The 24,832-nt window shown below is 41.5% G+C and overlaps 1 protein-coding gene across 2 annotated transcripts in view; it reads right to left on the reverse strand.

Moving 5' to 3' along the window:
- EYA2 (EYA transcriptional coactivator and phosphatase 2) overlaps positions 1-9,587 on the reverse strand; it is a 200,859-nt gene extending 191,272 nt beyond the window's left edge. The window contains exon 1 of one of the 2 annotated variants that reach the window (XM_061631390.1): positions 9,471-9,587. The gene's annotated coding sequence lies outside the window, so the exon portion shown is untranslated. Of the gene's footprint in view, positions 1-9,180; positions 9,388-9,470 lie in introns of those variants that run through there. The other variant, XM_061631395.1, reaches the window with a different exon arrangement.
- Positions 9,588-24,832: the final 15,245 nt, after the last annotated feature.

Raw genomic sequence — 24,832 nt, forward strand, 5'->3', positions numbered from 1 at the left:
GAAAAGATCCTCAAATGTAAAGATGTATCACTGAACACCAAAGTCAGGATCATTCAGACCATGGAATTCCCGATCTCTATGTATGGATGTGAAAGTTGGACAGTGAAAAAGGGAGATAAGAGAAAAATCAACTCATTTGAAATGTGGTGCTGGAGGAGAGCTTTGCGTATACCATGGACTGCGAAAAAGACAAATAATTGGGTGTTAGATCAAATTAAACCAGAACTATCACTTGAAGCTAAAATGTTGAAACTAAGGTTATCATACTTTGGACACATAATGAGAAGACATGATTCACTAGAAAAGACAATAATGCTGGGGAAAACAGAAGGGAGTAGAAAAAGAGGAAGGCCAAATAAGAGATGGATTGATTCCATAAAGGAAGCCGCAGACCTGAACTTACAAGATCTGAGCAGGGTGGTTCATGACAGATGCTCTTGGAGGTCGCTGATTCATAGGGTCGCCATAAGTCGTAGCCGACTTGGAGGCACATAACAACAACAACAACCCAACTTTGTACTTGAGTCCACCCTTTGAGGTTGGGTTTTTTATTTCCTTGTTTTTGTATCTTACCAATTTTTTCTGTTCAAACTTTAAAAGCATTAAATATTTCTTTTTTTACCAAAAACAGACACAGAAGAAACAGTGTCATTTGAAAACAGAAAAAAATGCTTATTTTTGACTCATAGTGATTAGTACCTTATGGCTGCAATCCTTTATACACTTACATAAGAGCTCAAGAACCACTGAAATCAGTGGGGCTTACTTCTGAGTAAACATATGTAGGATTGCAGTGTGTATTATTCATTTTAAGCCAGTTGTACTTATATGAATTTAGTAAGCATTCTTACCATGAAACAGCTCACCACAGATGATGCCCCATTCAAGACAAAAACAAACAGCATTTGATGTCAATAATATAGTCAGCGTACATTCTCCAGTTCTGTGAACATAGCTGTAGCCTGTTTTAAAATTTTATACCCAGTCCTTTTTTCAAGAACTAAAAAAAAATCATAAATTTATCATGGAGGAACCAATTCACAATCCATATCCTAGGACTTTAGCACCCCAGGTTTAACACCCTCCAAAAGAATAAGGTCCTGCATCCTTTTATGAATAATTGTAAAAGTGAGCTCTAGTGGGTCTCATCATACAACTGGTTCTAGATATTTATTTCTGGAATTTATTTTTAAATTAGTCAATCAAGCAATAAGTATGCCAAATATGAACAGTGATTGCACACTTTGTCCCACCCACTCAGTGCCATCTCTTCGTTGACAACGGACAGATTCAACAAGAACAGTACATGCCATTATCTTAACGATTTCCTTTGTAATATTACTTTTACAAAAATGATCTTGGTTTTTCTGATCTTCTAGTTCACGTGTTTTAGTACAAAGAAGTACATAATCTTATTGCCTTCAGGAAGAGTACAAAAAAGAATGAAAACATATAAAAGCTAAGGCTGCAACCCTATACCCACTTACCTAAAAGTAAGTCCCATTGAACTCAGTGTTGCTTACTTCTGAGTAGATGTATATGTATAGGATTGCACCATAATTCTCTCTTTGAAGGAGGAGAGAGAAAGAGAAACACTAATTAAATATGCTTGCAGGACGAAAGATGTTTCAAAAGACATTATCAATCTCAAACACTCCGTATTCTCTTTTGTTTTAAGGAAACACTCCTGCTTTAAAAAGTCCTCTCTCACTGTCATATCAGTCTTGAAGTTCTTCAAATCTACTCATAAATTTCCAGTACATTTCAAGACCAAACCTTTAAGCCTTTAAATAACAGGGAAAAGGTTGTGCCCTGCTGTGTTGTTAATCCTGAGCTTCCTTGTCTTGTATGAACACAATTTTCAACAATTTTCAGGAGCGACTTATCAAGGAATGTGCATGTTCATATTTCTCTCTGATACCATGGCTGAATAGCATGTCATAGGTGATATTGCTAGCTGTTATCTTGACTCATCCATTCAGATTTAATGTCAGACACAAATATGTACCCAAACATGCATCTGCCTTAACATGCCCAACGTCAAGCTAAGAATTTTAAGGAACATTTACAGGGCTTATCAGTGGCTATCTAAGACTGCTATAGCATCTGTGAGATGTTTACACACTCTAGCCTTAATATGTTATTTTTATTTTATTGGGTTTGGATGGTATTTTTATTTATTTATTAGTTTTTAATTGTTAAATTTATATCCCAACTTTTATATGTAAACTGCCCCACAGGGCTAATGCCAAAGTCAAACCCTGTTTAAAAAACACAAAGATTTGTCCTATAAAAGTAAAACAAATCCTTATATTTTGTAAAAATGTTTAGCCCAAGCTTTCAGGATACAAAATGTAAAAGGACACTAAATATGGTGTTCACAGAGGACCCGACCGTCCAGGAAATAGATCTGTGCAACTTTTGCTGAAATAAATGGAAGTCACTCAAGTGCATAGTAGCTTCTGGAAGATGAGCTCTCTCCTGCAGCCTGTGTCATGTATGAATAGGTATTTTCACAGCATGCATGGATGAATAGGAAAGAATACTGGCTTAGCTATTTAGATTGGTCAATATGTACAGTTAATGGGCCAGAAGCGATAAATGAAGACATTTCTCATAGCCTTGTACTGTTAAATTGAAAGGATTGCTTCTGTGCTAGCAGTCAGAACACGTACGACATGAAACAGTACCACCATGGGTATTAAATAAATGTGTTCATATGGAACCCCTAGTATGCAGCACAAAAGCTGCACACTAGCAAGGGTAATTTAATCAGAGGAGCCAGCCTGTTCGTTTGTTGCTGCCCACAAAAAGATGATATCAGCTTTTTCATACTTGCCTGGCTATTCATGGTTTGTCTTCTAAACCACCCAGAGAGCTTCGGCTATGGGGCGGTATACAAATAAATAAATAAATAAAGTAAGTAAGTAAGTAGGTAAATTTCAACAGTCTTTTTTAAGGTTAGTTTTAAAAAATACAGGCTACAATCCAGCATAGCATTATGCACATTCAAGACCCTGTGAATTAAACAGTGTTTAAGTCAACATAAGCCTGAACTGAGTTTGTGGCACAGTATGCCATCGTTCACACATAACACTAAGCACAAACAACTGTGAGGGCTCCTAGAGAGGAGATTGTGACTGCTTTGCTCCTCCCTGGTCGTTCTGCTGTGCACTAAGCTATGGTTTTCGCTTAGGATGTCATCTGAACTCAGGGTCATGGCTTAGCAATCCTGGACAAACCACAAGTCGTAAACCATAGGAAAAAACCTTGGTTATAGTTTGTGGTTAGTCTGAAGAGAGCTAAACCATGAGTCTGGGTTTTGATGACACACTAAGCCAAGCCACTGCTCGGCTCAGCAGCAGCATGACCAAGGAGGTTCAAAGTACCCACAATCTCCTCTCAAGAAACCCACACGCTTCTTCATTCATGCCAACTCATAATTTGATTTAGCATCGCATGGGAATTGGGACCCTATCTACTCACAAGTTTAAGCATTTCAAATACCTATATATGTACACTATACAAAGTAACTTTGGCCCAGTTAAAAGTACTCTTGTCCCACTGATTTCAATGGAAGAGTTTAAGTAAGTGCTTATATCGAGTACTTTGAAAGGTCCATTAACTATAGTTGGTTTGCATCCATTTTTAAATACTACTGCTTAAGAATACAACCTTGCTAAACAGGCCTTCTCTGTTGCAAAATCTTATTGGTAAAGCCTATTTCAAGACCCCAGAACTTTTGATATTTTCAAATTATGGGAGAAACATATTTCATCTGTAATTTTGTACAATAGTACATTGGTTACACTCTTCTAAAAAAAACCCCTCTTCCCTCCCTTCTTGCAGGTTTCTTACAAGAAATAAGAATACAATAAATGACTGTACAACAGAAATGAATTACAGCTGCTTATGTACACTAGGTGACGACGTTTATGTTGTACTTAAGATACAATTCACGTGATAACAAACAGGACATTTGACCACAAAAGATGACAATTTTAAAGCTATTAATTTTTTTTAATACACTTCTTTTGTTGTCAGCATTCTATTGAGATGGCATACATTTCAATGGCGCAATCATGACAAAGTGTGGCAGTACAATGGTGAATCAACTATTGCTACATGAAACACATGCCTAGCAGAAGCAGGTTGCATCTTATTTCTATATCTTTGATATGTACTTTGCTTATTGCCCTCTGCATGCCTCTCTGCATGTTATTTTTTTAAGATGGAAGAAGCTTCATCTTCTAAAATGTTGATGTGGATTTTTAAAAACTGCACTACTGATCTATCACATTTTCTTTGGCTGCTCTCACACTCATTGTATCATTCACAGCTAAAAGTAAATATGCAGCCCCTTATTTCCACTAGAGCAACAGAAGTCAACAATGCCCTCCTTACATGCATGAGCAAAAACCTTTTTAAAGCATCGTTTTGTTCCATGAAAAGCTGCTTTCCCTCTTTTTAAATTTAGTTTTATTATAATTAGTTACATTCCACCTTTCAGGATATAAATCCTTCCAAAGCTTTCCCCTGTAAAATTACAGTAGAAACCAGACCTTTCTGTAGTGGCCTACTGAGCTAAGCTCCCCAGGTACAGTCACTGAGATGCTGCTGTCTTTATTTCTGCAGCCACCTAATTGTGGGATTTATCTTCACCTGATTAGAAAAAGGTGTTTGTTAAACACCATTAGAGGAGTTAAGATCTATAAATAAGGATTAGGTATTGTCTTCTTATTTTCTAAATGGACCTGTGAAATAAATATAACCAAAAAGCGCCAAGCTCACTTGGGATGTCTTCTCCACCAGAAAGAAAGAAAGCAAAACAAAGCAAAGAAGAGAAAAGAAAAGAGAAGACCACAAAAAGGCAATTTCTTTTCTGTTAATCGCTCTGTGTGTTTGTTTAGCTCTTATTCCTATTTGGGTGTGCACGATCTGAAAGAGAGCGCAGTACAGAGTGGTGGGTGGGAGCCACAGTCACACTCAAATAAGTGAAATTATCGCTGGACTGAATTAACCATCTAAAGGACTTTTTTGGGGGGAAAGCTGCTGGTGATAATTCCAGATCTTGTTACATGGCACTTCCAACTACAAGACATAACAAAATTTGAAGAACAACATCTGAAATAATTTACACTTGGCGGAGATGCAATTTAAGATCAATGCTATGTTCTCCCTTGCATCAAAGCAGATCTTTTTATTTATTCTTATTTTAAAGTTATAAACTGATAAAGCCAAAAAGCTACTTGGTATCGCCCCACACGCACGTTTATCCACACAGTATAGACACTGGCATCTGAAACATTCTTTTACAACCAACCAAAGTATCTCAAGGGTACACTTCTGTTAGTATTTTTCCATTTCTAAACAAATAAGATTTTTATCTGATTAAAGTTTACACTTTATGCATAAAATAGAGAGCATGATTAAATAAATCTAAGCAACTTAAAGTCCAATGGGGAGTTAATTATCCCATTGAGTTCAATGGGGCATAAAAGTGTTTATTTTGGCTGAGTCTCACTCAGAGTATTTAAGCTGACCATTTCATTTTAACCTTAACTATTTTAACTTATTTCAGAGTTGGGGGGGGACGACGACGACGTCAGTTTCTTATAGATACAATTATGTTTGCTAGTTTATAAAAATCTCCAGAATAGAGTTCCTTAAAAAAAAATCTGGTAACAATTTTCTCATTAAGTGGCACAGCCTATACATTTGCTACAAAAGGAGATTACAGGTAACATTAGTCATTAATACTTTTTAGCTTCACTAAATGTAAATGTACTGCCTTCAAGTCTATTCCGACTTATGGTGACCCTATGAATAGGGTTTTCATGAGGCTGAGAGGCAGTGACTGGCCCAAGGTCACCCAGTGAGCTTCATGGCTATGTGGGGATTCGAACCCTGGTCTCCCAGGTCGTAGTCCAACACCTAAACCAATGCACCACACTGGCTCTCGCTGGAGATAATTTAAATCTGCAAGTCACTACCAAAATTTGTCAGAGAGTAAATGAGGGAGAGCACTTCACAGGAACTCAACCCAACAACAAAAGAAGCATTCATTCATATCAGTAAGAAGAGAGATGGAGAGACTCTTCTATTAATATTTGAGGCTGCAACCCTATACAGGCAGTTAGCTGTGAGTAAGCCCCACTTAATTCAATGGGATTTGCTTCTGAGTAGAAATGTTCAGGATTACACTGTTTATGTAGATAAAATGTGACTAGACCAAATAATCATATCCCTCCATTAACATACATCTATTAATTTTAAACTCTTCATTGTTAAAGGTAAAGCCCCAGGAAAAAATCCCCTGTGGCAGGGATAACAACACATTAAACAAACTTAAACTTCCATTTTGGCTAAAATGTCAATCACCAATGAAATGTGTTCCTATTTGAGTCATACACTTACATGTGCAGGTGTAAACATGGAACAATCAGAATGCAACCCTTCAGAAGAGAGACATATAAATACATTCTTAGTAGTAATTTTTCTTGCCGCCGTTAACAAAGCAACTCCACATTCAGCCTTATATATGTTTTGGTTGTTGCTACAACTATAGGTCTAGATTCTAAAGCATTTCATCCGTCTGGTGATGTTACTGTTTCATAGAGCCAAAACCACCTTTTTAACACAAGAAGATAAAAATAATGATAGAGCTAAAAAATAAAACCACCACCTTCCAGGCATGGAAGTCCTTAGGACTCATGCAGCGTTGATTTATAAAACTTCTCAAGTTACATTTTTCAAGGTCTAAGCTGTATAGAGTGCAACTCCTGAACCAATGCTATTATTTGTTACTAGCTTAGCTGTAATATCTCATTTCAAGATTGTCATTGGAATGCAGCTGGTGTCGTCAAAATGTAGCAGTACTTGGGGATCTGAAGTTTCATTTACAATAATTTAAGAGAAAAAAACTCACAAAAATGAACAGAGCCGTATGTTAAAATGAACCAATGGTACAATCCAACTTAAAGAAAATCAATGTGTCACAGTAAAAAAGTAAAAAAACAACCACAGGGAAAAATAGGAATGAAATAGACTTATTTAACTCATTATTATCTTCAATAATGCCTTCTTACTTGTCAGGATCAGTGCACAAAAGTTTATAGAAGTCAGATGATAATTAGTAGTCATACTTAGGAATGAAGTAACTTCCCAGGAATACTCCTAAATGTCGTTGTCTGTAAAGCTTTGCACCAAGAAGATTGAACACCACAACCATGTTCTGGCCCATTGATTTAGGCATGTTATGGGATGCATACACCTGAGATTGCCTCAAACAAACTGATATGGAACAATAGAAAACATAATGGGTTCACCACATGTACTTTGAAAGCTCCAAAAGGAATCCAAAAGTAATATATCAGTCTAAACAAGATTAGTTGAGAAACACAGCAAACTGTATACTAGGCAATTTCCTTGATGGGCCCTTCCCTGGGCTCAAATATTTAATTTCACTTTCAAAAGCTTACATAATATGCATAAATCATACTAACTTTTCTTCTTGAAACAGTAAATCCCATTACTGGTTTGTAATAAAGCCTAATTTTAGATTTTTTTTCATGCTCTTAAACCCTCATCATCATATTAAATTTGAATGGCAATACACAAAACTAGATCTTCCTTGTACACTTTGGCCAAAAATAATTATTATTACTCTAAAATTAATAAATAATAAATATTGGACCCCAAGAAGAAATGACGTCCACAGTTTATATTTATTACAAATTTCATCTTTAAAGATTACACTATTCTTGTTGGTGAAAGCACCCACAACCTTATATAGGCAAACTGCCATTTACTTGCAACTTTATTTTCATTTTTTAAACAGAAAACCTTTCCTCTCTAGTGTACCCCTGTGCGGCAAGTGTTAAACGGTGCACACATCAAAAACCTGAAGCAGATGTAAAGCTACGATTGATGCCACATTTACAGGATCAATAACATTCATTGCACGCGCCTTTTCAATTATAGCGGTGTTACTAAAGTCTCAATTAATACTTGAAGTGTTCAAAGCATTTCATCCAGGACATATGAAAACAGGAGCAAGAATAAGTAATGAAAACATTACGGGCACTGATCTCACAAAAGATAGGTAGAAAAATATAGTTATCCATTATGTAACAAACTGAATATTTGTTCCTTCATGAACATATTTGTTACCTTGAAATGAACATTTTAATCATCATGGATGAGTTACCTACATTATTTTCACATACAATTGAAACTCACTCATACCTACATTATACCTCAATCACTTGATGAAATATCAGAAACTCTATTTACTAACTCTCCACAAAGGAATAAGGACAGAGAATCCATAATCACCTACTCAAGATAACGCAAGAGAGTTGATAAGTCTTCTGCAAACCCATTCAACATGCAGAGAAGTCTTTCCATATGTTGCAAACAAAAATTACTCAGGAGAGCTTTGACCAAAAGAAATAAATAAAGAAGTAACTTTTAAAAACAAAATATCTCAAATGCAACACCATAAGTAGAGAGAGAGAGAAAAAAAATCTGTCAAATGTCACAGCAAATGTGTGGCTATGAAAATTAATAAAATGCTGAATGGTAAACAAGGCAGGGGAGGAAGAGAGAAATCCTCATACTTAACAACCCCTTACTTTTTCTGCTCCAACGATAGAGAAATATTTAGAGGGGGTGCCCTCCCCAAAACCACATGGGGCGCAGATACACACAGACTCGGGCACGCGTGGATGTTAAGTTTTGGTGCGAAATATTTGGAACACTTAAAAATGTAGAAAGAGAGAAAATGTATGAGGAAGGAGCGCGTTTTGACCCTCTCCTCCAGAGAAGCTGGAGGAGGGGAGGGGGACCTGGGGGGGGGAGATGTCCCTACATTAAAATCTAAGACAGCAGCTTGAATTTCGTCCCCCCCCCCGACTCGATAAAAATAAGTGTCTTGTTGAGGAGGTTCAAGGGCGGCTCCTCCACGTGGGAATGTCGATAGCCGCCTTCCCGCCGCCCCCCTCACCCCGGGCCGGCGTCAAGACAAGTGCGCTGGGGGATTCCCAAGTGCGCACAGCATCGCTGGCCCCCACCCGGAGACCCTTTGCAAAAATCAAGGACCCGAGGAGGAGGAGAGGAGGAGGAGGAGAGGAAGAGAGAGGGAGGGGAAGGCACCGCAGGGGGGTCCCGTCCACTCACCGCAGGCTGCCGCAGAGCGTCTGGCGCCGCCGGGCTCCCGGTCCCCGCAGCCGCCTGCGCGCGAGGGAAAAAGAGAGCGAGCGAGCGGACGGGCGAGTCTGCCCTGCCTGGCTGCGGTGAGGGCAGCCGCCGCCGCTCCGCCTTGGCAAATCCGCACCCGGTAAGCGCACGGTCCGCTTCCCGTCCACAAATGTGCCCTCCAAAACTCCTCACGCCGCCCCAGTGAGCATGTGCGCTCCAGGTCTGCACATGCCCATTCCGGAGCAAGGATGCTGCTGCTTTGCCCTTACCTTGCCCTTCACCTAAAGTTCAGCAGCTCCTTTGCACCCGCACCCCAAAAAGTCTCCGTTGGGTGGGCGGATGGAGACGGGGCCGGTAAGCGCGCGCGCACACGCGGCACGAGGCCGGCGAATGAGGGTGCAAGGCAGGGAGGAGGGGGCGGGAGGAAGGCGAGGGAAAGGGGTAGACACCGGCGATTTGTAAGAGTCTCATCAAGGATTTCGGGGCGGAGGAGAGAGAGAATATCCAAACTTTTTTTTTAACTGCAAGTTGCTTGGAAACAGAGCATCTCCTATTACCTTGCGCTGAATTTAAACTCCACGAGTGATTTCAAGGCGCCTGTTCTGGGAAGATTTACATGGCACAAAATACAGGAGAACTTCAAAGCATGCAAGGAAAATCTGTTCAGAAGCGGACTCGCTTGCGCGATTCGCTTTCAGAATTGCTCTGTCCTCCCCCTTTTTTAAAAAATGTATCTTTCACCCTCAATCTTAAGCACGGGTCGGCTCCACGAAGGCAAACTTTTTATTTCAACAGAACTTACACTGCGCTCACAACGCTAAGCATATTTACTGACTTAAGTGGGGCCGAGGCCCTAGGATCTGTGTTTAGGGTCGCCTTAGTGCTGAACGTTTGTAAATCAAGGTATGTTGTATACCTTGACAATCCCAATAAGTGTTTAGGACTGCTGCCTGATTCATTTTTATAAGAGTTCAGTGGGGCTTGCTCCCAAATAGGTGTTCATAGGAGTGCAGCCTTACTTGGAGAGATCTCCCATTGACTTCAGTTGATTGTTGAACAGGGCATTCTCGTTGTGTGAAGACTGTTTCTTGGTCCTCATATTGTGTGACAGTTACCATCATCAACATACAGTGCCTTACAAAAGTAATCAGACCCCTGACCAATGCTCTCATATTACTGAATTATAAATGGTACATTGTAATTTTGTTCTGTATATTTTATTTTGAAACACTGAAACTCAAAATCAATTATTGTAAGGTGATATTGGTTTTATGTTAGGAAATGTTTGTAAGAAACATAAAAAACTGAAACATGCTGTTTGCGTAAGTATTCAATCCCCACACATTAATATTTGGTAGAGCCACCTTTCACTGCAATAACAGCTTTAAGTTTTTTGGGGTAGGTATGTACCAGCTTTGTACGCAGTGTTGGAGGGATTTTGGCCCATTCTTCTTGGCAAATTTGCTCCAGGTCATTCAGGTTGGTTGGACGTTGTTTGTGGATTGCAATTTTCAAAGAGTGCCACAGATTCTCACTGGGATTGAGATCAGGACTTTGACTGGGCCACTGTAGGACATTCACCTTTTTGTTCTTGAGCTACTCCAGTGCTGCTTTGCCCTTGTGCTTGGGATCATTGTCCTGCTGAAAAGTGAATTTCCTCCCAAGCTTCAGTTTTTTAGTTGACTGAAGCAGGTTCTCTTGCAGTTTTCCTTGTATTTTGGTCCATCTATTCTTCTTTCAATTTTAACAAAGAAGCTCAGTTCCTGCTGATGGGAAGCATCCCCACAGCATGATGCTAACACCACCATACTTCACTTCAGGCATGGGCAGTGTTAGGTTTGCACCCACATAACGCTTTGAAGTTTTGGCCAAAAAGCTCTATTTTGGTCTCATCTGACCACAAAACCTTTTCCCACATCGCAGCTGGGGCACTCTCATGCTTTCTGGCAAACTCCAGAAGTGCTTTCAGATGGTACTTTTTGAGTAATGACTTATTTCTTGCCACCCTCCCATACAAGCCAGTGTTATGCAGAGCTCTTGATATGGTTGACTGGTGCACCCTTACTCCACTCCTAGCCACTGAACTCTGTAGCTTCTTCAAAATGACTGTTGGCCTCTCTGTGGCTTCTCTCACAAGTCTCCTTCTTGTTCAAGTGCTGAATTTTGAAGGATGGCTTTTTCTTGGCAATGTCTGGGTCATGTGACACAGCTTCCACTACCTGATTATTGATCCAGCTGTGCTCACTGGGATATCCAAACACTTGGATATTATTTTGTACCCTTTTCCTAATCTATGCATTTTTATTACATTATCTCTCACTTCTAGAGAATGCTCTTTGGTCTTCATTTTCCTTCAGATCCACAGCCTGATCAATGATCCTTCAACAGCGGGGTTTTTATCCTGACAATGTGACAGCAACTTTAATGGTTCACAGGTGGAGGCCAATGGTAAGGTAATTGTGTTCTTGATAGGGAAATTTATTTCATCTGTGTAAACTGGGAGCTTCCACAGCACAGGGGTTTAAAATATTTATGCAAGCAAAATGTTTCCGTTTTTTATGTTTCTTACAAACATTTCCCAACATAAAACCAATGGCATCTTACAATAATTGATTTTGAGTTTCAATGTTTCAAAATAAAATATCATACAAAATGAAATTACAATGTACCATTTGTAATTCAGTAATATGAGAGCATTGGTCAGGGGTCTGATTACTTTTGCAAGGTCCTGTATTTTCCACCACATCAGGGACAACCTGAAGTGACTACAAAACTCCACAAGACATGTCAAAGAATCACAGAAGAGAATGAAGAGGAAGTAATCTAGTCCTCCGAGTCCTCACTCAGTGCAGAATCTGCAGGCTGGGGTGCTTCCAGAGGAGAGCTTAATTTGCATACAGGTTGCTCAAATATCGCAAATGGGTTATTTGCAACAGGTTTTTGTTTTACTCCTCAGATTTTCCTTGCTGAGGAGAAATCTGGATTATATGGGGGGAAAATAAAGGCTGGCAGTTTGATGCCAATGATGTCCTATGGATGTTGCAAAAAACTTGCGTGCATGAGAAGCATCAATTTCACATTAAACACCTGCCTGGAGGCACCCCCAATAAAGCTACAGCTGCCCATCCTTTGCTTTAATAACTCCAGCGTAGGAGAGACCAAGGTAGTCTGTGTTCCATTGTCAAACAGCCCTTACCATTAGAAACGTTCTCCTAATGTTCAGCCAAAATCTGCTTCTCTGCCATTTCTACCCATTCATTCTAGTCCTGCCTTCTGGAGCAAAAGAGAACAGATCTGCAACCACAAATGCAATTTTGATGTGAAATATGCTGGGAAATAATGAACATCTTGATTCTGGCTTAGTTATATCTGTATTTACCTCCTTGAGAAGACAGGAATGAATTGTTATTCTCGACTATGAGCTTGAAGTTTTTGACCAACTAGAGTGTGTACATGCAAATACCTGTGCTTGGAATACATATATTTATTTATTTATGTATTATAACCCGCATTTTCATAAAAATATATCAAGTTGGTATACAAGTATAAAAATAGAATCAGCAAAGAGCATCCATAAAAACATCAGTAAAAGTTCAATAAAGGATAACTGGTTAAAAAGAGAATATTTGCTTCATATGTCCTGAATCACTGTATTTATGTATATGTGTATGAAGGGAGCAGGATCTAGCCTTGCCATGCATTCATGTTGTCATGGAATTTATGACTAGGTTGTTTTTGGAGGAGACTCAATAATGAAGCTGAAGCCTGTTTTAAGGTGATTTATCCCGCAAAAAGCTTAACTGGAGCAAAGTACACCACCGACTAAAAATGGTGGTTGGGTACAGACATATATACCCCTACATTCGTCATTGCCATAGCAACAGTCTTATCCAATTATTCTATGCCACTGCAATACTTTGTCCCCATACTAGCTACACCCCTCTATGCATTCTTGTGAGATCTGTGTCTTTGCGCATGTTCAGTCTGCTACAGAAGTTCTACTCACTATTGCCTATGTGGCTCCCCTGCTTAGAAGGAATGGCGGCCAGAATCCGCATCAATGTGCACTATCCAAATGTATCAGTAATTAAAATATACCACCATTAGCAATCCAAGAACAGTAACAAAACCAAAAATAGTTGCTTTTTCAGAGTGCATGTTAATCATCATGGATGTGTGCTGCATTGTGGGATAGACTAACAGCGGTTTGGGTGTGTTAAGAACATGTTCGGACACATCCTCAGTGCCAATCAGCACGTTGTCTCCCAGTTCTTAAATATGTGAAACTTTATGGCAAATGGTCCAAGTACAATGGCAATTCTCTGTGGTGTGGTGTTCTTTCATTTCCTTTCTAATTAACATAAACTTGTCTGAGGAGACATGCTGCCTGTGAAAAATAGCTATTTCTTTAGGAGGAAACTTCAGCAGTATTATAGTTTTATCCCATACAATATTGCAGACTTTTTTGTGGGAAACTCAGGGACCACAGAACAACATTTGAATTCAAGATTTTAATGTACTGCAGGTTTCATTCCAGCCTCTGACAATGCAACACAAACTGTACTGTAATTGGGCAGCTGGTTCTGCCATCAGTTCCTGTCCAGAACAATCTGAATGCCAAACATGTCCAAAAAAAGAAACAAAGATCCCCAGCAGCAGCATGTAAGAGCTGGCTAGCATTTTTAATGCCTTGCCTTCTTGCTGCATGATCTCTACCACATCAGTGCTCTGTCGATTTTGGTTCGCCTCATGCAATGAGATATGGCGAGTTCTATGATCCACATTGAGGATCTGCATCCCAGTATGCAGCAGTTTGTAACATAGGATCATCACTGTTTCCTTTTTTGTTCTTAAGAGAAGGAGAAAGAGATGGACAGACAGAGCAGACATGCAACAAAAAATTAAAAGCAGGTCCCATGTTTGTTTGTTTAATATTTCTTACCATAGGGTTCCAGGGCGGATTACAACAATATAACAATACAATGAAAAACAAGTAAGATAGTTTATACAATTATAAAAAACAAGTTTGAGGGTAAAAACAATCCCTAACAAAAGTAGCAAGTATAGGTTAAATTATTCATAAAATAAAATATTGCAGGTTGAGTGTAAAGGTGAGCCCTCAGTCTGAAAGAACTGAAGATTGTTGATCTGTCAACTGAGATATAACTTTATCTAGGAAGCTCAAAACAGCAGTTTAACCACACAGTAACCTTGTGTGGTAGGTCCGGCAGAGAGCAATTTACTTAATGTTGACCATCCCGTCAGCTTATGGCTGAATTAAGTATGTTTGGGAAAAGGGCATAGCTCAGTGACAGAGCAACTGTTCTGCATGCCGAAGGTCCCTGGCGTCCCCAGGTAGGTCTGTGAAATTCCCTGCCTGAAAGCCTGGAGAGACACTGCTAATCAGTGTCACCAATACTGAGCTAGATGGACCAACAGTCTGACTCAATATAAGGCCTCATCCTATGTTCCTATGCAAACTCATCACACAGATTTTCCTTTCTGGTTAGTCTCCATATTATAATCTCACACTGAGCAAAGTTGAGCAAACGTTTCTTTCCATCATTCACTCTGCAAGGAAGTATGGCTTCATGGGCCAGTTGCGTCTGTTTACTAGGGATGGTTCTTATGTGTTGTTACTGTGCCCATTTTGTCTGCCTTTTTGTCAGACCTTGTTAAAATTTGGTTCATGTTAGTTGGTAGCAATTGCATTCCTCTGGGTTTAGCACCCTCCTCAACGTCTCTAGAAATTAAGAATCTGAAACAGGTGTGTGGACAGTATGCTTCCAGGGTAGGACAGAAGTCCAGGGCCCCATTTGGCAGAATAAGCAGGACTCCAAACCGCAGCAAGGCTGGTTTATCACATTTTGAACTAAGTATAGCAGCACACATTTCCATCTAAAAAGGGGAGTCACCCATAAGACCATTAAGTCCAAAGTCTAAGATTATTTAACTGCACCACTGTTGATGCAATTTCTCTGGTCCATGTATAGGAAAATGCATGCCATTTTGCATACTGCAGGTGCTAAGGTATGTTTTGCACCTATTGTGGAACAGCTACTTTTTCATAGTATATCCTTAACCAAAAGAACCATCACCTTTATTTCTTTCAGATCTGTAACAGACAGGTTATCATACAGGGAGTAAATGAATGCAGCACACAGCAGACCTTGGCCTGGTTCAGGCATAATGGTACACCACACTATGGGTTATTATGAACGAGCAAGCAGGCTGGTGCTCCTGCTGTGCTATTGGGAGCTAAGCCATGGTTTGGCTTAGCATTACATCTGAACCCAGGCATGTGGTTTATCTCACTCCCTACACAACCTATAATCAAGGTTTGTACTTGGCTTAGCACTCATAGTTTGTTAGGGGAAAACAAACTGACTTAGCTTCTGACTGCTCAGTGGCAGCAGAGGGGAAAGAGCAAAGCGGCCGCAATATTCTCCCTGTGGACCATATACCAGTTGCTGGAAACCTCAGGAGGGGAGTGCTGTTGTGCTCATGTCCTGGTTGCAGACTTCCTACAGGCTGGCCACTGTGAGAACATAATGCTGGACTAGATGGGCCACTGGCCTGATCCAGAAGGGTTCTTCTTTTATATTCTCATGACAGGGACCTGTCCCTGGACCTCTTCCTCCTGCTCCTCTGCCCTTTCTGTTGAGGGGTTCCCTCAGCACCCAGCGATGCATCCTACTTTTGGGGATGGGTGGAGATGAAAGCCAGAGCCTCTGTTGCCCCATCCCTAACATCCTGAATCAAGGGGACTGGATCCTCCCCTCCAGCTCACTTGTCCTCTCTGCCTCCTCATCCTCCCCCTTCTCATCTGTCAAACAGTGCCATCCAGTCCAGACCCTGGTGGAACCACAGGGCTGATGACTATGGCCAGGACAGAACATTAGTGGCCCTTACTAAAACACCAAGTCAGAGAACAACATTGTTGAAACATTGTTGAGCCAAGGGAGCTGCGAGGGGGTGCCCTGTGGAAAAGGTAGGTAAACGGAGAGACAATGTATAAAACTGGGAAACAGAGATGGCTTCAGGTCTGAGGGGGGTGGTGGTGGAATTCCTTCCTCATGCAACAGGTCACAGCTAAGGCTTAAAATAACCATCATACCATAATCTTTATGTCTTCTGTAATTCTCCCTTTTACCCTTTATTAACATACTGTATTTCAGGTGGGAGGCCTCAGCAACTATGTTCTGAGGATTTAAAAACAGGTTTATACGCCACTCATCAACCACTTTGACAAAAGGCTTCTAAAGTGCACAGAGAGGTAACTAATCCATGCTAAGGGATCCCAAATACACGGCTGAAAGCGAGCATCAGCTTTCTGATTCACCAGCTTGTGGCTGCTTTTACCTTCATCTTTTATGGAACCATGGGGGCTCACTGGCCAGAAATGTGGGGTTTTCCCCACAGTGCTGTGTGTCTCAGTGGTTTCAAACATAGGCACACCAGAGCCTCCCCAAGGGACCTCAAATAAATGTTCTTGTTTTTCATGAATGCTTCCCCATCATGTGAATGGTGAGAGAGAGAGAGACTGGGGGTGGGGGGTTGAAAAAAGGAGGCAAAGCATATTATGTTTTCATTCCTCAGACTTTCAATCCTGCAATGCTCATTTCCATAGGCCCTACTGTCTCTCATTAAACATCAGATGCAATTTGTGCATGAGATATACATGTGTGAAAGCATTCAAAACAGTCATTCATATAACACAATATCCTGGATAGGTCATATATCCGCCACACTGGTGTTTTATTTACTCCAGGGAAAAAGAAAGAGTAAAAGGAAGACCTTGTGGCTCTTGTTCCTGAAAGAACATGCTGCTGAAAGGACATTCTAGATGCCAGGGAGAGAGAGGCATATGGTGACATGCCACACAGGGAAAGGATTAGGTGCACAAACTCCACTCATGAGCGTGTTGTATGGTTAGTACATCATGTAGCCACTTCACCATTCATCACACATTTTTTCTTGTTGGTCTTACTTGTGATGCAAATGGAGTAAAAATCCAAACTATGCCACGTGCGAAGCTGTATGCATGTTTGGATTGTGTGCTTTTTTAAAAAAAACAACTGCTAACAAAAATGCAGAACAGCTAGGCTGGAAAGCCCTTTTGTGGGTTTCTTATGATGTGTGTGGCATCCAATTTGAAAGAAATATTCCATCTTCTAGAATCTGAAGCTAATTCAGTGCTTGTATTACCGGGGGGGGAATGCAGGGGGGGGCTGGTTTCCTCACAGTTGTGTTACCCATTTACCTACTGTTTTTAGAAGGCTATGGGCATGGTTAGCTAAAATTGGAGATATCAGGGAATATGGATTCTAGACTTAATTAAGACTCCCTCCTGTCATAAGTCAAGCACTGAGGTATCATTTTTTTTTCTTAAAAACAAAATAGCAAAGAAAGATAGCTCAGTGCTATCTTCCTTGCCCACAGATGGGTTTAATCCCTCACATCTCCAGGTAGGGAAAGTCTCCTGTCTGAAACTCTGGAAATCCACTGCCAGTCAGCGCAGAGAGTACTGAGTTAGATGAACCAATGGTCTGACTCTGTGTAATGGCACTGTACTTACTTGCTAAGTTTTCTTGTCCTCAAGAAAGCTTTCCACGTGTATAACAAATGCAAGGAAGGGGTGGTGGGATTGTGCCTGCTCTTCCCCATCCCCAAAGCCCACACTCCTCATGGACCCACCTCAACATCAGCACATTTTGTGGAACTTACTGCCCCCTTCCCATGATGGCTATGTGTGATGGAGTGGGCTGTTGTAAACATCCCCATTTTTTAAAAAAAATTGTGTGTTTTAGCTGATTTTATCCTACCCTTTCAACACTTCTGCTCTCAAAGTGGCTAACAAATCCAAAGGTTCTCATCCACCCTTTATTTTTACAACAATCCTGTGAGGTGGGCTATGCTGAGTGTGTGTCACTGGCTAGCCCAAGGTCATAGCTGAGTGGGGATTAGAGCCCCATTCTCCCTGGCTGGAGTCCAGCACTCTAACCATTATGCCACACAAGCTATTTCCACCAGAAAGAAGAAAGGAAGAGATTTCTACATGTGCCATGTGCAGAGGCCAAACAGAGCAGAAGGGAGGGAAGAGGACCCATACAAAGTAGAGTCTCCCTACAAATAAAATTTTATGGGGTATCAAAACAGCCCCATTGCCTTCTTCCAAAACTGGTTGTTTCTTTCTGCTGGAAGACAGAACTATTTGTGCCATATGGCCTGCCCTATACCCTTTAAGCTAGCCTGCTAACCTCAGGTGTGGTGAAGGATGCTGTCCTTTTGCCAGTGTTGAAGTAACGCCCCATCTTTACTATATATTTAAAGCAGTATCACACCATTTTAAACAGTTATGGCTTCCCCAAAAGATTCCTGGGAACTGTAGTTTGTTAAGGGTGGTGAGACTTGTTAGGAGACCCATGTTCCCTTCACAGAGCTACAATTCTCAGAGCTTCTTGAGAAGAGGGATTGATTGTTAAACCACTCTGAAGGTTGTAGCTCTGTGAGGTGTTTTCCTAACAACTCTCAGCACACTTAACAAATTACAGTTTCCAGGATTCTTCTGGGGAAAGCCATGACATTTTAAAGGGGTATGATACTGCTTTAAATGTATAGTGCAGATGGGGCCTACAACTCAGATGCCACTCTGGCGGGCATCTCTACGTGGAATGAGGTGCCTGTGATGTTCCTGTATTAATGTATATATGGTAAGTGCTGTTTGTATAGAAGATATGTGGTAAGTGGAATGAAAGAGGAGGGGGGAGTAAATGAGCAGTAGAATGCTGGATGATTGGCTGAGTGTTAGAATGGCTGAGCGTATAAAAGGAAGAATGACAGTTGAATCTGGGTGGACGTTAGTGGGTTGTTTGAGAGGTGTTTGGTGGGGTTTTTGAGAGGAGATTGTGTGGAGAGTTGGTGGATGTGGGGAGAGTGTGGAGTTCGGATTAATACTAAGACAAGTATCACAGGAATAAATGAAACCATATGCTTATGTGCCTTTATAAAGTAATCCTGTTATTTCTAATATTTAATAAACACTATTTTGGTTTACCGGAGGCCTGATCCTTGGCTGGGGAATATACGGACCAGAGGGGAGGGCAAGGTACTTACCAAGGCTGAAGGGAAACTGTAACAATTGGTGGCAGCGGTGAAGGGAAGAATATAACACCACAAGTATCCAGAGCAACCCAGAATTATATGCATTCTATATAGATCAAAGGGATTGGGACAGCTTAAGCACGCAGTCACAGAGGTAACCTGATTGAGAGAGACTCAGGCAGAGTCTCTGGGAATACTGGTTATAGGACGTGACTGGTGGTGCTGCCTAGCAGGGGGATCTGGTGAGGTCTGTGCTAGAGCGGAGAGAGAAACCATAAAAAAGGGACAGTCCAGACTGGTGGAGTCCCTGGTGGTGCCTAGTGACAGGCAGTAGCCACGAGCAGGTAGGAACCTGACAGGGAGAGCCAGGGAAGGGCGTCACACATGGTGGCAGTAGCGGTGGGATACGAACAACAGAGAATACGAACACAGGTGTTGACAAGAGAGTCCAGATACGAATACTAGAGAATCCCTAACAGTGGTGTGGCAAACAGAAATAACAAATAAAGATTACTTGTGAGAGTGACTGGCAAAGAGTGTGTGGCAAAGAGGGAGTGAACTCCAACATCATGGCTGAATACATAAAGATGAAAAGAGAGGAGCTGGTGGAGAAGTGCATAACATTCAATTTACCTCATGAGGGTAAAGGGGTAGATGAATTGAGGGTAGCACTAATAGGATTTACAACTGTCCAGCAAAAACAACCTGTCAGGGAAGAGACCCCAGAAGGATACTTAAGCAATCCCGCTTACATAGAGTATTTGAGAGAAAAGTTGAGGATGGAAGCTGATGGGAAGGAAAAACAGAGGGAGTTGGAATTTGAGAGAATGAGAGTGGATGCTGAATTACAGGTGGAAAAGTTAAAATTTGAAAGAGAGAAGTTTCATTCTGATGAAACAAGAAAGGACAGAAATGAAACAAAGATAAAGGTTACACCAAAAGACTTTGCAGTGTTTGAGCCTGGACAAGATCCACAAATTTACCTCAGCACTTTTGAAAAGGCAGCTCAATTGTGGGGGCTACCAGAGGATAAATATATGCAATATTTATCAAACCTGATCAAAGGGGAATTGGCTGAGGTATACCAATATTTCCCCTCAGACAAGCCCGTCACATATGCCGAGTTTAAAGAGGCAGTATACAAAAGATTCAGACTGGGACCTGACTATTTTAGAAAGTTATTCCAAAACTGTCAGATCCAAGCAGGGAGGTCTTTTGTTGAACTGGGAGCAAAGTTGATGGATATATTTGGAAAGTGGATGAGTAGTGCCAAAGCTCAGTCAGTGGAAGAGGTGAAAAGCCTCATGATACTGGATCAATTATTCCATCAGTTACCACCAGAAATAAGGCTCCTTGTCAAAGACCGTTCCCCTACATCGGTGCAGGAGGCCGCAGAGATGGTGGATCACTTTGCCTCCAATAGAACTGGCTGGGTGGGGAAAATCAAGAGAGTTTAAACCCAGACCATATAATGGTGGCAGAAAGGATGTGGTGCCACAGCGAGTGAGCCCTCCAATAAAATCTGAAGGGTACAGGACACCCCAGAGTGGATCTGTGTACCCTAAAATGGAGGAGAAATTATGCTATAAATGTGGTAGACCGGGGCACCTACGTTTTCAATGTTAGGTTGCCAACCCCATTAGTAATCCTGCTCAGGCAAGGGCAGTAAAAACAGAACCAAAAGAGCTAACAACAAAAAAGGTTCAGTTCTGCCAGATAAATTGGACAGAAGTGAAAGACTTGGATTCGAGTCTAAGAGAAGAAGTGTGTGTTCAAGGGGCAAATTATTGGGCATTGCTTGATACTGGTGCCGCTCAGACGTTACTGAGTCCAGATTTAATAAAATCTGAGGAAATATTACCTCAGGAAATGGTGACTATCCAAGGAGTGAGGGGACAACCAGAAAGCTTACCCATGGCCCTAGTGAAAATGCAGTGGAGAGGCCAAGAGGGAAAATATAAAGTCGGTATTAATGCCCACCAACAAGAACCAGTGATACTGGGAAGAGATGTTATGGGGGCACAAGGGAAAATATATGTGGTGACCAGATAGCAATTTGGCAAAGAAGCAGAAGCCATGTTAACACAGGCTGAAGAAAACAGGGTGGAATCTGTTATTGAACCTAAGGTCACCATAGCAACCCCTAGCAAGCCTGCTGAAAGAAACAACTTGTATCAAATGGTCTCTAGTCAAGGAGAGACAGAGCAGTTCAGGGAAGAACTGAATAGGGATACAAGTTTGAAGCAAATAAAGGACCAAGCCCTGACACAAAAGATTCCCTTTACTGACAAACTGAGGAATCAAATTGTGTGTGAGAATGGGATTTTATATAGACTGTGGATGCCTGCTGAGAGAGAGAGTGAATGTGAACCAGTGAAGCAATTGATAGTACCTAGCAAATACAGAACCAGATTTAATGGGGTTCTGAAGGGCATGATAAGAAGTTATGTTCAAGATCACCCACAAGACTGGGATGAACGTTTGGGGTGCTTCTTATTCGCGTATAGAGAAGTCCCTCAGGAGTCAACAGGCTTCTCACCCTTTGAACTGATGTTCACTAGAAAAGTGAGGGGACCTTTGGAACTGTTAAAAAATTCATGGGAAGGAACCCTGGGAGAGTACAAAACATCTGTAGTGGATTTTGTATTAGACTTCCGCAGCAAATTAACATCAATGATGGAAGCTGTACAAAAGAATTTGAGTCAAGCTCAGGAGAAGCAAAGTTACTGGTATGACAGAACAGCCAGGGAACATGTGTATGATGTGGGAGATATGGTTATGGCATTCATACCCAGGAAACATGATAAATTACAGGCTAACTGGGAGGGACCATATACCATAAGAGAAAAGCTTGACACAGTGACGTATGTAATTACCACAGACCAATTAAACAAAAACAAAGTGATTCATGTAAATATGTTAAAGCCTTACCATACCAGGGATGCAAAGGTGTTGCAAGTTACCTTATTCCCTGAGGGAAGTGGGCCTGAACTTCCGGATTTGGTACAGGAAAGCAAAGACAAAGGAGGGGTAGATCAATTGGAATGGTCAGAGGAGGTGAAGGAGGAAGTAAAAGAAGAGATTCTGAGAGTTTTGAAAAACTATGGGAATCTCTTTAGCAATAAACCCGGCTGAACCAGTAAAGCCAAACATTCCATTGATACTAGAGATCATGCCCCAATCAGATCCGTTCCGTACCGTGTGAATGGGAAAGTTTTGAGTGAAATCAAAAAGGAGGTCGAAGATATGCTGGAACTAGGAGTGATCAGGGAATCCATCACTCCCTGGGCCTCAAGTATTGTCCTGGTTCTGAAAAACGATGGAACGACAAGCTTTTGCATTGATTATCGGCTAATCAATAAAATTACTGTCCCAGATGCGTATCCTATGCCTAGGGTAGACGCAATGTTAGAGTTATTGGGGGCAGCAACCATTATCTCTACAATAGATCTCTGTAAGGGATTTTGGCAAATGGAACTAGACGAGCAATCCAGAGCCAAAACTGCCTTCAGTACACCAGATGGGTTATATGAGTTTGTGACCTTACCCATGGAACTAAGGAACTCACCAAGTTCGTTTCAGAGGCTAATCAATACTGTGTTGCGAGGCATGTCAGATTTTGCAGTGGCCTATATAGATGACGTGGCCATTTTTAGCAAGTCGGTGCCTGAGCATGTCCAACACCTAACAACAGTATTAGAGGCATTAAGAAAAGCAGGCCTCACAATAAAAGCTAAGAAATGCCAGTTTGGGTTAAAGGAAGTAATCTATTTAGGACATAAGGTGGGGAGTGGGAAAATCACCCCCTTATGGAGCAAGGTGGAGGCAATACAATCGTGGCCTATCCCCTTAACTAAAAAACAAGTTAGGGCATTTCTAGGTGTGGCTGGTTTTTATAGAAAGTTTGTGAAAGATTTTGGAGAAATAGCAACCCCCTTGCATGAGTTGACAAAGAAAAAATGTTCTGAGCGTGTGGTATGGACGGATGAATGTCAGAAGGCTTTTGATCTGCTGAAGCAAGCCTTGTGCCAAGGACCCATATTAATAGCACCAGACTATGAGCAACCATTCATCGTGGCTACAGATGCGTCGGACCTCGCGCTGGGAGTCGTCTTGCTGCAGGAGAGAGAAGGCACCAGACATCCAGTGGCGTATCTGAGTCGCAAGCTGACGTCAAGGGAGAAAAACTATTCGTCGGTCCAAAAGGAGTGCCTAGTGGTCGTGTGGGGACTGAACAAGTTGTGCCCATACGTGTGGGGACGAAGATTTACGGTAACAACGGATCATCGGGCCTTGTTATGGTTACAGACTATGAAAAACCATAATACTATGCTGCAGAGGTGGTCATGGGCCCTACAAGACTATCAAGTGGACTTCCAGTTCATAAAAGGCAAGGACAATGTATTGGCCGATGGACTGTCAAGGCAGGTGGCTGGGACTGCAGTGACGTGACCAGACGGAGGAACAAAGAAAGACATTTTCCCCAGAGAGACTTGTTTTACTTGTTAACGCGACGTATGAATCCTGGAACAGGAATAATACTTTGCCGTTATTTTTAAGGGGGGGGGAAATGTGATGTTCCTATATTAATGTATATATGGTAAGTGCTGTTTGTATAGAAGATATGTGGTAAGTGGAATGAAAGAGGAGGGGGGAGTAAATGAGCAGTAGAATGCTGGATGATTGGCTGAGTGTTAGAATGGCTGAGCGTATAAAAGGAAGAATGACAGTTGAATCTGGGTGGACGTTAGTGGGTTGTTTGAGAGGTGTTTGGTGGGGTTTTTGAGAGGAGATTGTGTGGAGAGTTGGTGGATGTGGGGAGAGTGTGGAGTTCGGATTAATACTAAGACAAGTATCACAGGAATAGATGAAACCATATGCTTATGTGCCTTTATAAAGTAATCTTGTTATTTCTAATATTTAATAAACACTATTTTGGTTTACCAGAGGCCTGATCCTTGGCTGGGGAATATACGGACCAGAGGGGAGGGCAAGGTACTTACTAAGGCTGAAGGGAAACTGTAACAATTGGTGGCAGCGGTGAAGGGAAGAATATAACACCGCAAGTATCCAGAGCAACCCAGAATTATATGCATTCTATATAGATCAAAGGGATTGGGACAGCTTAAGCACGCAGTCACAGAGGTAACCTGATTGAGAGAGACTCAGGCAGAGTCTCTGGGAATACTGGTTATAGGACGTGACTGGTGGTGCTGCCTAGCAGGGGGATCTGGTGAGGTCTGTGCTAGAGCGGAGAGAGAAACCATAAAAAAGGGACAGTCCGGACTGGTGGAGTCCCTGGTGGTGCCTAGTGACAGGCAGTAGCCACGAGCAGGTAGGAACCTGACAGGGAGAGCCAGGGAAGGGCGTCACAGTGCCATCTTGCATTTCGCCTCAGGCAACAAAATGTCTTGGTCCAATCCTGGTGGGAATCTTCCGTTCACTCCCAAAGCAACCATGGCAGGGAGGGAATTTTACTCTATATGTCACACAGTCCTCACCTTTGTTTTTTATATGATTCTCTCTC

The sequence above is a fragment of the Rhineura floridana genome, chromosome 6 (assembly GCF_030035675.1).
Source record: "Rhineura floridana isolate rRhiFlo1 chromosome 6, rRhiFlo1.hap2, whole genome shotgun sequence".
Lineage (NCBI taxonomy): Eukaryota > Metazoa > Chordata > Lepidosauria > Squamata > Rhineuridae > Rhineura > Rhineura floridana.